This window comes from Protopterus annectens, chromosome 2.part0 (assembly GCF_019279795.1).
Source record: "Protopterus annectens isolate FY-2018-M chromosome 2.part0, PAN1.0, whole genome shotgun sequence".
NCBI classification, from domain to species: Eukaryota; Metazoa; Chordata; order Ceratodontiformes; family Protopteridae; genus Protopterus; species Protopterus annectens.
Window position 1 is genome coordinate 1109220186 of NC_056728.1, and position 12066 is coordinate 1109232251.

The window sequence follows — 12066 nt, forward strand, 5'->3', positions numbered from 1 at the left end:
CTTCAATTTTTTCCTTAGATCTGCTAGTTCTCTCCTCTCCTGCACTTTTACTAGCTTATTAGTCTAGTGCTTTACCAGACTTCTTGTAGCAATTATTGTGGCACACAAAAGTGCTACCAGCACTATACGTTCTACAAGGAAACAGCTCCAGTACTTATTATTAATGCCCACCCCTCCAGGCATGTCTAAAGGTCAGTTCCCTGTGCTTTCTCCTATTAACCTGGTGAACTTGGGCATCCTGAGGCAATGTAGCAACTGCCTCATGCACACGGACCTCCTCTTACCTCCTAACACTCACGACTTGTGAGAGATGCACTTATATATCCATATTGGAAGCCATGTCCTCTCCAGCCAAGACCAGAATAGCTGGTCAAGAGGAAAGGATCAACACTTGCACCACACCACATGGAACACATAGCCCTCCAGAACCCATACTAGCACTGCCTTCACATAAAAACACAAAACACTGACCCACCTTCGTGGAGGCTCTCAATAAAAATCTACCCAAACAGTAGAGACCTCCAAGGCAGATATGCACTTGACCACCACAACACAACACTAATCACGAGACACATAACTCTCTTAAACAGTGTGCCACTCAACCAAAGCCTCTAAGGCAAATCAGCATGCCCAACACACTAGTCATAGGTGACTCAATAGTGAAGCACACTGATGTCCCACTCACTATGTTGAATAAGGAAAAAGTAACAGTCAGCTGCCTGTCAGGTGCCAGGATCCACCACATAATGCACACACTCTGGTCCCTCAACAACAGATACAAATATAACTCTGTCATTGCACATGTTGGTGTGAATGAACTGAGACCTACCTCCCTGGACTGCATGAAAAGAGGCATGGAGGAGCTCTAAGATTATGTAGCCCTGGTGGGTATGACCCTAGCCGTGAGCAGCATTCTACCATCACCCAGAATTATACCACAGTAGAAGCAGAAAATGACTGATTTCAACAATTGGCTAAGTTTCTGGTGTCATTCTAAGGGGATCCAGTATCTGTTTGCCTGGGATGACATGATTGGCAGACATTGATGCTTTGCCAGAGGTGGCCTGCCTCTGTCACCCCTGGGCTTCTGGATAATGACAAAGGCTCTTGCCACCCCTATAGTGCCTTTTTTAGGAGGTGTTCCAAAGACCAAATTACCACCATAAATGCTACAAACAAATGCAATCTAAGGGTCATGATGCTCAATACTAGAAGTCTAATTCTCAAAATGCACTCACTCAAATCACTCCTTAAAATGGAGAACATCAACATTTGTGCTGTAACAGAGACCTGGTTCAAGGCAGCAGAAAGCACCCCTGCATTACCAGGCTATAAATCATTCCACACCTTTTGACCCCAGAACTTGGACAGAAGCTCCAAAGGCAGTGATGCTTCCTTATTCATAAAGGATGCACACACCTCCAGACTGGTAGCCCAACATAACACATCTGAGATACTTCAGGTGCAGCTAACATTGGGCAAGGCAGTGATTCAGGTCATAGCCTGCTATAGGTCCCCAATCATGTCCCAAGACATTCCTAAGCACCCTGGAGAATATTATGGTCCAACCTAACACTCTCATACTGGGTGACTTCAACTACCCCTCCATTAACTGGGAAAACTACTCATGTACCAGTACACTTGATCAACATTTCCTGGAATTCATTAATTCCAGAGCCCTGGACCAGCTCATTCTTACCCCCACTAAAGGTAGCAACATCTTTGACCTGGTCATTACTAACATGGGCGACCGTTGCTCTATTCCAATAGTCAACTCCTCCCTGGTTAGAGCCGAACACAAACTAATCACCTTGGATATCCACATCCCTCCAACCCTCCCTCGCAAAGGTAACCACCATGAAAAATTTCTCCAAAGCTAACTTTGGGCTCCTAAAAACAGAGATGGCTAACTTCACGCACCTATGCAAATGGAGAATAGTTGCATGACCACCTAATCATATACCAATGCACTGTACGGACACATGCACAAATTCATGGATTTCACCATACCCAATAGAATCAAGACATTCTCCTTCAAAAAAAGGAAGCCAATCTGATGGTCCTCTGCCATAAACAAACTCTACAACAGAAGGAGGAAACTGATGCAGAATAAGGTGAAGTCCCAAGACTGGAAAAACTCCCTTAGCAGCCTCAACAAAAAGTTGAGATCCCTCATCAAATCCTCTAAATCTAGCTGTGAAAACAGAATTGTAGCAGATAGTAAAGACAACCACAAGGCCTTCTATAATTATGTAAAGAATCTCCATGGCAATACTCAGAGATGCTGTGAGCTACTGCACAATGATACCTCCTCTACTGAGCCAACAGATATTGCCATATACTGGCCGACAGATTCAGTGTCATCTTTACCTCCCCCCCAAAGGACCAATCACAATACCAGTAGATTGCCAGGGCACCCAGTATTACTACTGCACAGGTTAAAACAGCACTGTCCAAGGCCAAGAATACAACTTCTATGGGACCTGCCAATATCCCTGGCTGTGTTCTACATGAACTACAGAGTGAACTGGCACCTCACCTGTGTGCCCTGTTCAATCACAGCCTCTGCCTCACCTCAGGCTTTGTCCCTACCGAATACATTATGTTGGGCTACCTGTCTGGAGGTGTGCACATCTTTATGAATATGGAAACACCACTGGCTTTGGAGCTTCAGTCCAAGTTCTGGGGCCAAAAGGTGTGGAATGAGTTATAGCCTAGAAAGGCTCACCCAAACTCTGCTACACTTTGCTGTTAGGGAAAGGTTAGTTTGCTTTTTATTTGTTGTATTACTTTACTGCCTTTTTCTATTTTGAATACTGTTTGTGTGTGTGTGTGTGTGTGTGTGTGTGTGTGTGTGTGTGTGTGTGTGTGTGTCTTTCGGCTTTTCCTGGTTAGGGGTCGCCACAGCGGAACTCCAGTCTGCTAATGATTGGCAGTTGACTATTTTGAATACTGTGATTTGTTTTATTTACCTTGTGTTTTACTTGTTTTCTGCTTTTAACTGCATATTAAAACTTGAAAAGAGACCACAGCTCTGTCTCTTGTGAGTCAGGCAGAATTTTTTTCCCCCACCCTTACACCTGGTTACTGTAGTGTTCTTAAACACCACTGCCTTTCTAGTTGCCTTCCCCTTATGTTAATTTGACCATATATCTCATTTCCTCTCTGCTTTCACTGGCTTGTGTGACTAAGCACAATATTATCATTTTGTTAAATCACTCCCCTTCAACTATTTAAATTTATTGGCCATCTACTGTATTCCATAGTACCAGAATACAAAATTGACCACTCCCATTCAGTCTATCTTGCTGTTTTAAAAATAGTGACTCTCCACTAAAACATAACTTTTTAGACAGGTAAAACTTAAGTTACCTACTTTCACATCTAACTCCTCTAGTCACACACTGCAGTGTTTAGGATAAATCATTTTTTCGTCTTATCTTTAAGAATCCCTGTGACTAGCACTTGCTTTAAAACCTGCTGGAAAGCACCAGGCAGTCTTAAACTGATATAAGCAGTCAACTATCTTTGCTAATAAGGAGAAATTAATTGTAGGCATTAAATAGCCTATAACTGCAAAGTACCTTGCTAAGGTAAGGGAAAACAGCTCTTGTAGTTTACATGTCCAAGAGTCAGCTTCCAGTGATTTCTCCTGTCCACTTGGTGAATCTGGGCATACTGGGGCAATGCAGCAATTGCCTTGTGTACACAGACAACCCTCTCTTCCTACCACCCAACACTACAACCTGCGAGAGATGCACTTATATACCCAAACTGGAAGCAAAGCTCTCTCCTCCCAAGATTGTGCTAGACAGTCAAGAGAAGGTTAACACCCGCACTACACCTCAAGCAACACATAGCCCTTCTAAACCCACACCACCAACACCCACACATAGCAACACTAAACCCACATATGTGGAGGCCCTTAACTTTAACCTGTCCAAGCAACAAGGACCTCCGAAGCTGAAAACGCAAACAAACACCAACTAAAGTGTCACATAGCTCACAACACCAGTGTGCCACCCAACAGCAGCCCCTAAGGCAAGACAACGTACCCAACACTTTAGTCATAGGTGACTCTATAGTCAGGCACACTGATGTCCCACTCACCAGGCTGAACAAGGAGAAAATAACAGTCTGCTGCCTGTCGGGTGCCAGGATCCGCCACATAATGCATGCACTCAAGTCACTCCAAAAGTACAAATATGACTCTGTCATTGTCCATGTTGGTGTAAATGACTTGAGACGTACCTCCCTGGACTACATGAAAAGAGACATGGAAAAACTCTCAGATCATGTGGCCCAGGCAGGTGTGACCCTAGCCCTGAGTAGCATCCTGCCTTCGCCCAGAATGATGCCACAGTATAAGGACAAAATGATTGACTTCAACAATTGGCTAAGCTTCTGGTGTCATTCAAAGGGGATCCAGTATCTGTCTGCCTGGGATGACATGATCAACAGACCATGATGCTTTACCAGAGATAGTCTGCACATGTCGCCCCTGGGATTCAGGTTACTGGCTAAGGCTCTTGCCCCCCCCTATAGTGCCATTTTTAGGCACAGTTCAAAGGACAAAACCACCACCATAACAGGTACAAGTATGCAAAATCTGATGGTAACGCTACTCAATGCTAGAAGACTAAACCTCAAAATGTACTCTCTCTCTAAGCACTCCTAAAAATGGAGAACATTGATATCTGTGAAGTAACTGAGACCTGGTTCAAGGCTCCAGAGAGCACCCCTGCAATACCAGGCAACAACTCTTGCCACGCTTTTTGGCGAAAAAAACAGGACCGAAACACTAAAGGTGGTGGAGTGTCCATATTCACCAAGGATATTCACAACACCAGGCTAGCTGCCCAACACAATGCGTCTGAAATTCTTCAGGTGCAACTAACACTAGGTAAGACTGCAATCCAAATTGTAGCTTGCTACAGATCCCCCACCATGCCCCAAGATTCTCACTACACCTTTCTAAACATACTGGAAAATATTAAGATACAACCAAACACCCTAACACTGGGTGATTTCAACTACCCTACCTTTAACTGGGAAAACTATTCGTGTACCAACACCTTTGCCCAACGGTTCTTGGAATTCATAAATTCCAGCGCCCTGGATCAACTAATCCTTAGTACCACTAGGGGCTCCAATATCCTAAACCTAGTCATTACCAACATGGGAAATTGATGCTCCACATCTATGGTCACCCCTTTGTTGGTCAGCTCTGTCCATAAGCTAATCACCCTTGACATCCACATCCCACCCCCCCAGTAAGGAAACCTCCGTAGAAAACTTCTCCAAAGCCCACTTAATGCTACGCAAGTCAGAAGTGACAAACTTCATGACACTGATGCAGACGGGAACTGAAAGTTTGACTGCTGAATCCTACACTAAGGCACTGTATGAGCACATCCATTTGTGCATGAATCGTGCCATCCCCAATAGAACCAAGACGCTCTTCTCCAAAAAAGGAAGCCAATCTGGTGGGCCCTTGCCATAAACAAACTTTACAACAAAAGGAAGAAACTGTTGCAGAAAAGAGGAAAATCCCAGGATGCAGTAAACTCCCTTACTAGCCTCAGTAAGAAGCTGAGATCCCTCATAAAATCCTCCAAAGTTAGTTACGAAAATAAAATTGCCAAAGATTCCAAAGACAACCACAAGGCATTCTATAGCTATGTCAAGAATCTAAATGGCAATGCTCAGATCTGCTCTCAGCTACAACAGAATGGCATTAAATATACTGATCCCAAGGATATTGCCAATATCTTGGCGGATCAATTCAGTGCAAACTTCACCCCCCTCTCACCCCCTAAAGTGCCCATCTCAATACTGAAAGATTGCCAAATTCCAGTAATAATGGCCACACAGGTAAAAAAACTCACTCTCCAAAGCTAAGAGTACAGCATCCATGGGACCAGATGACACCCCAGGCTGTGTATTACATGAACTACAAAATGAACTGGCATCTCACCTAAGTGTCATGTTTAATCATAGCCTCACCTCAGGCTTCATGCCCACTGAGTGGCGCACAGCTACAGTTATCCCACTCCACAAGGGGGGATCCACCTTGGATCCTGGGAACTACCGCCCCATCAGTCTGATGAGCTTGATCTGCAAAGCCATGGAACGTATTATCATGGAACTTATAAATAAAGACATTGGCAACTTTCAAACACTGGATCCCATGCAGTTTGGGTTCGTGAAGGGCCGCTCTTGTCTCCTGAACCTGATTGACTTCTTTGAATCAGTCTCCAGAGCCATAGACAAGGGTAAGGTGGTCCACACAGCCTATCTGGACCTCACCAAGGCCTTTGACACCATCCCCCACTCTGGAATCATAGATAAACTTACTAAGCTGGGCATTAATCCCTACGTCACTCGATGGGTTGCCAACTGGCTTACTGGCAAAACCCACACATAAAAGTAGCCGATTAAAAATCCAGCTCCAGACAAGTGACAAGTGGTGTACCTCAGGGTTCAGTCCTGGGACCCCTCTTGTTTCGCATCTACTTCTCTGAAGTACAGGCCAACACTAAGGGACTCTGGCTAACAATGTTCGCAGACGACTGCAAACTGGGAGCCATTACTGAATCTCCAAATCATGTGGATATTCTACAAAAGGGCCTTACAGAAACAGATGCTTGGTGCCAGAGCCATGGGCTCAAGCTCAGTGCCAAGAAATGTATAAAACGTATAGTGATCCCCTTTGGGAAAAAACATGTACCCGTGAATTATCACATAGGTGGCAGTACGCTAAACACCGAAAGTGTGATAAGAGACTTAGGGACACAGGTGGACAGTGGTCTCAACTTCGATAACCATATCGCCACAACAGTCAGGAAATCCTTCTATGTGGCACACCTCATCACTAAGGGCTTTTCATCCAGAAAAAAGGAGGTCATTGTCCCACTGTACTCATCCCTCATTAGACCCATTATAGAATACAATGCCCCGTTTGGTATGTACCTCTCAAGATATCTGCAACAACTGGAAAGGCTGCAGAAATACCTCACTAAAAGAATCACAGGCCTAAAGCAGATGCTCTATGCTGACCGTCTCCACCTATACTCTGTTGCATATCGTCTACTCAGAGGCAATCTCTGCTTAACATACAAGGCCATGTCAAACCCAGAGCTGCTGGACATGCTACACTTAAAGAAATCCCAATCCCTCAGAGACACACACTCCAGGGATCTAAACCTTGTCATTACAATGAACAAAACATGTTGGGGGGATAGGTTCCTGACCCAGAGACTCCTCAGACTCTGGAATAGACTGCCCATACATGTCAAGCAGAGTGCCTCTTTGGCCCTCTTCAAAAGAAACCTTGATGATTGGATGGGAGATAAGAAATTCACCCTGGGGATCACGTTAGTTGGCCTGCTAGACAGGGGTCCAGGGAAGTAAACACTGTGGGAAGAAATAGCCAGGGAATTGTTATGGCTAGTCTTGCATAGGCCCTAGGGCCGATACCCTAGTACCAACCTATGAACCTATGAATGGCACACTGCTACAGTCATCCCTCTCCACAAAGGAAGAGAGACTACAGACCCTGGGAACTATCGCCCTATTAGCCTGACGAGTCTGATATGCAAAGCTATGGAACTCATCATCATGGACCTAATAAAAAGGATATATGGAATGTCCAATCTCTGGATCCCACATAGTTTGGTTTTGTGAAGGGTGGATCCTGCCTGCTCAACCTGGTCAACCTCTTTGAATCAGCCATCAGAGCTGTGGATGAAGGCAAGGTGGTTCATACAGCCTATCGTGATCTGGCTAAGGCCTTTGATACCATTCCCAATTCAGGAATCAAAGAAAAACTCACTAAGCTAGGCATCAACCCCTATATCATTAGGTGGGTTGCAAACTGGCTTACAGATAGAACCCACATTGTGAAAGTAGCTGACTCCAAGTCAGACTGCCAACCAACCACGAGTGGATTCCCACAGGGTTCAGTCCTGTGTCCTTTCTTGTTTGGTATCTACTTCTCTGAAGTCCAGGCCAACACAAGGGGACTCTGACTGACAAAGTTCGCAGACAATTGCAAGTTGGGAGCTATTATTAACTCCCCAAGTGATGTTGAGATCCAACAGAAAGGCCTCACTGAGACCAACAACTGGTGTCAGAACCATGGACTTAAGCTCAATGACAAAAAAGTGTCATCATCCCATTTGGGAAAAACCCAATTCCCATGAATTACCACATTGATGGTAATCCACTGAACACAGAAGGTGTTATAAGACATCTGGGAACACAGGTTGACAGCAACCTCTCTTTTGACCACAACATTGCCACTATCGTCAGAAAGTCCTTCTATGTGGCACATCTCATTACTAAGGGTTTTGCATCCAGGAAGAAAGAGGTCATTATCTCCCTCTACTCTTCCCTCATTAGGCCAGTAATTGAGTACAATGCCCCATTTGGCATGCACCACACTAGACACCTGCAACAACTGCAGAGGCCACAAAACTACCTCACAAAGAGGATCCTAGGCCTTAAACACTTGTCCTATATGGACAGACAAAAAACTCCAACTATTCTCTGTCTCATATCGCCTACTTAGAGGCGATCTTTGCTTGACTTACAAAGCCATGTCTGTCCCAGCTCTGTTAGAAATGCTACATCTAAAGAAATCCCAATCCCTCCCCACCACATGCTCCAGAGACCTCAACCTCATTACCACAATCAACAGAACATGCTGGAAGGACAGTTTCATAACCCAGAAACTGCCCGTGCTATAGAATAGACTTCCCATACATGTCAAACAGAGCACCTCACTGGCCCTCTTCAAGAGAAATCTTGATGAGTGGATGGGAAATAGGAAATTCACCCCGGGGATAACTCCAGTGGCTCTACTCAACAGAAGCACTGGGTACCAAGGTCGGGTGGCACAATGCCAGGGTAATCCTATGGGCTAGGTTTGTAAAGGCTCCAGGGCCATTAGCCTAGTATACACCTATGAACCTATGAACCTATGTACAGGTACAATTGTTTTTAATAAAACTATATAATCAGTTAATATCAAACATCTGAGAAATACCTTTACAACGTACAGCAATAGTTTTTTTTTTTGTATCCATCTTTTCTGAACATAGCCTGTTACCAGAATTAATGAAATGATAACCTTTAAACCTGTCCATAAGAAGCACTTGCTTTTCCTTTATAGAGATATTTTCTGATATGCTACATTCTTATTAGATTTAGTGTGATATTTATTACATTCAGAACATTTAGTAGTTGAGTTACTCACAAAAAACTCTCCATAAAAGTTAATTTAGGCATCCATGCCTTAGTCCCAATGTCGGAAAGTAAAGTGTAGGACAACTGTGACAGATCAGTGCAGTGCAGGAATGCAGTAAAGCAGAATTTTAAAACATAGAAGTGTTCGGACAACGTCCATTGCAAAAAGAGACATCTTCAAGAACTACCATTCTAAGTGGTAGTAACATTTCTGTTCATAGTATATCTGATAAAATTGTTTTACAGACCATTAATAAAAATATAGTAATGCCAGTTTAACAGTTCAGTCAGTATCTCCTAGTATGTTGCAAGGTAGATAATACATAAAAATGATCAATGAAGTTCCATATGTCAAAAAGACATCATGGTGCTATAACATTTTGGGATACTGAATGTTGTACATCATGTAAACATGGGTTTATAGATTAGTACTAGGCTAACTACCCTTGCGAGCCATTTTAAGTCTAGCAAATTACCCCATGAGATTCAAACCCTCTACCTTTGTTTATAAGGCAAACACCTTAACCAATAGGCCACCCTCCCAACCCCAATGTACTGCATTGTAAAAATGCTACATTTTTATGTATTTGGTTTTGAAATCTTGGCACAGCCATTGTGTAAATATGTAAATAATACTGGAGACATTCCATGTGATTTGCTCTTGTATAAAAAGAGGGCTTTTCTGAGCCATGACAGAATTGCTGAATCTTATGGAAAAGGGTCATTAACCTGCATACCAGATGTTTTTAGAATAGGGGAGGGGGGCTTATAGTTCCATGTATAGGAAGACTACAGTATGGGAACTGTTACTGTGGTGGTGGTGCTGCGGTAGCATTGTCACCTCACAGTAAGATGTTGTTCTGTTCGATTCTCAGTTAGAGCATCTTCTATGTAGAGATATGTATGAATGGGTGTACCTTAGTTGAAGGTTGTGCATCAGGGCTGGTAACTTGGCACGTAAAAATCTACTGCCAGTCATTAGCAGACTGGGGTTCAATCCAGCATAATTATTACCCATTTAAGAAAAAAGTTAATAACTGTGTGTACAATATGATTAAATGTCTATGATATTGTGACTGAAACAGAATCTCCTGACTATTTACATAAATATGTTAGATCATTCGAAGTGTAAATCAAGTACATCTTTTCCTGCAACCACTGAGATGGGTCAGTATTGATTTTTATAACCTTAAATGTGTTTCTATTTATTTATTTTCAGGGATTTTGCCAAATCTACTAAGTTCCTCAAAAATCATATTTATCTCACTTAGGTAAGCTAGATGAACAAACCCAAGCTGAGATGGATCCAGTATTTGGAGATTCCTTATATCCATATTGATAATGTCCATGATAAGTCTTTCCATGGACGTACAAATGAGGCTGGTCAGGCTTACAGGCCAGTAATTACCCAGGTATGTGGTTGTCCCCCCCCCCCCGTTGTGAAGGAGTATGACTGTTGCTGTCCTCCATTCACTTAGTACAAAGCCTGCATGGAGGCTGAGGTTGAACATTGCTGGTAGGGGCAAAAATAAAACATGCTTCATGGTATTTAAGATGCATCCTAGGATACATTTAGGGCTCATTGATGCAGTATTCCTGGCCTTTGACAGCTTGTTCAGAACTTCGTTCTGTGAGAAGGCAGGGAACATCAGCTAATGGGGTATCTTGTGAGATAATGGGGGAGTTGAAAAAGGGGTGAAGCTGATGCTGGATTTATCAGCTAGCAAGTTTATATAGAGCTCTTAAGGCTGAAAACATAGCTAAAGAAGGCTTTATGATTGCCCTTTGCATTGGTGTCTGTCTTTGCCATAAACTTGGCTTTTCTGAATTTTTAGTTAAACTTATGAGTTGATTATTTATTTTAATGATGATGGCTCCAGCCTTCTGTGAGTAATTCTTCTGATATTTGGCTATGAGTATCTTCATTTTGTTGTAAAGCTTGTTTACATTATGTTTCCACACCAGACAAATATTTTGGTCATGCACTAGTTCTCCATGACCATCCTTATCTAATGATCTCCAGCTTCATGGATCACCTTGATGTACCCCATCATTACTAATCTATCATTTACAGGAAACAAAACAAACGTGGGTACAGTAGGTGGTGGCAGGAATTTGTCGGTACTTAGCCTAAAAATGGAAGTCTCCCTCTGAACCTTCTTTGGAAGGTTTGCGTCATGTCCTCATAGTTCAGGTGAAATTGTTTTGCCATCTATTAGACATCTAAAGATTACCAGGAATTATTTTGCTGAGCTGGGCAAACTTACTCACATTGCAACCACATATAGCTAAGGATGCTTTTGGCTGATTCAGAGCTATCTACTGCCATCACTTACAATCCTTGCATTTATAAAAGTAGTATTGTGTCTTTATGTGACAGATGCTCACTGCTTTCTATGCATTCAACAGAAATCTTATAACTGTTACATTAATCACTTTACTTGTTTGCATGTCTTGTTTCTTATGCTCTGTCAGCAGGGGTCTACTAAAGCACCAGGGTTCCAAGGAGTCAAAGACCACTGCCTCACAGCCAAAGACACAAGCATCTTGTAGCTCACGCAGTGTGTGCTGATTTAAGTGTAGCAAGCAGCTTGTTACATTCGTGGCCAGCAGCTTGTTACAATTTCAGACAGCATTTTCTTAACTGATTGCCACCCCTTTGCGTTATCCATTATTACAATAAATCTGAGTAAAGTATATGTGTTAGGAATAATTTTTAGGGCCAGACAACAGTAAGCCAAGCTATACATTGACACTTTCCCCATGGCACATGGACTATGAAAGCATTCATCTAATTGTCACTGTACTGTACTAAGC

At 43.0% G+C, this 12066-nt stretch overlaps 1 protein-coding gene across 1 annotated transcript in view; it reads right to left on the minus strand.

Moving 5' to 3' along the window:
* TET2 (tet methylcytosine dioxygenase 2) overlaps window positions 1–12066 on the minus strand; it is a 285218-nt gene that overhangs the window by 157689 nt on the left and 115463 nt on the right. The gene's annotated exons all lie outside the window — the stretch shown is intronic.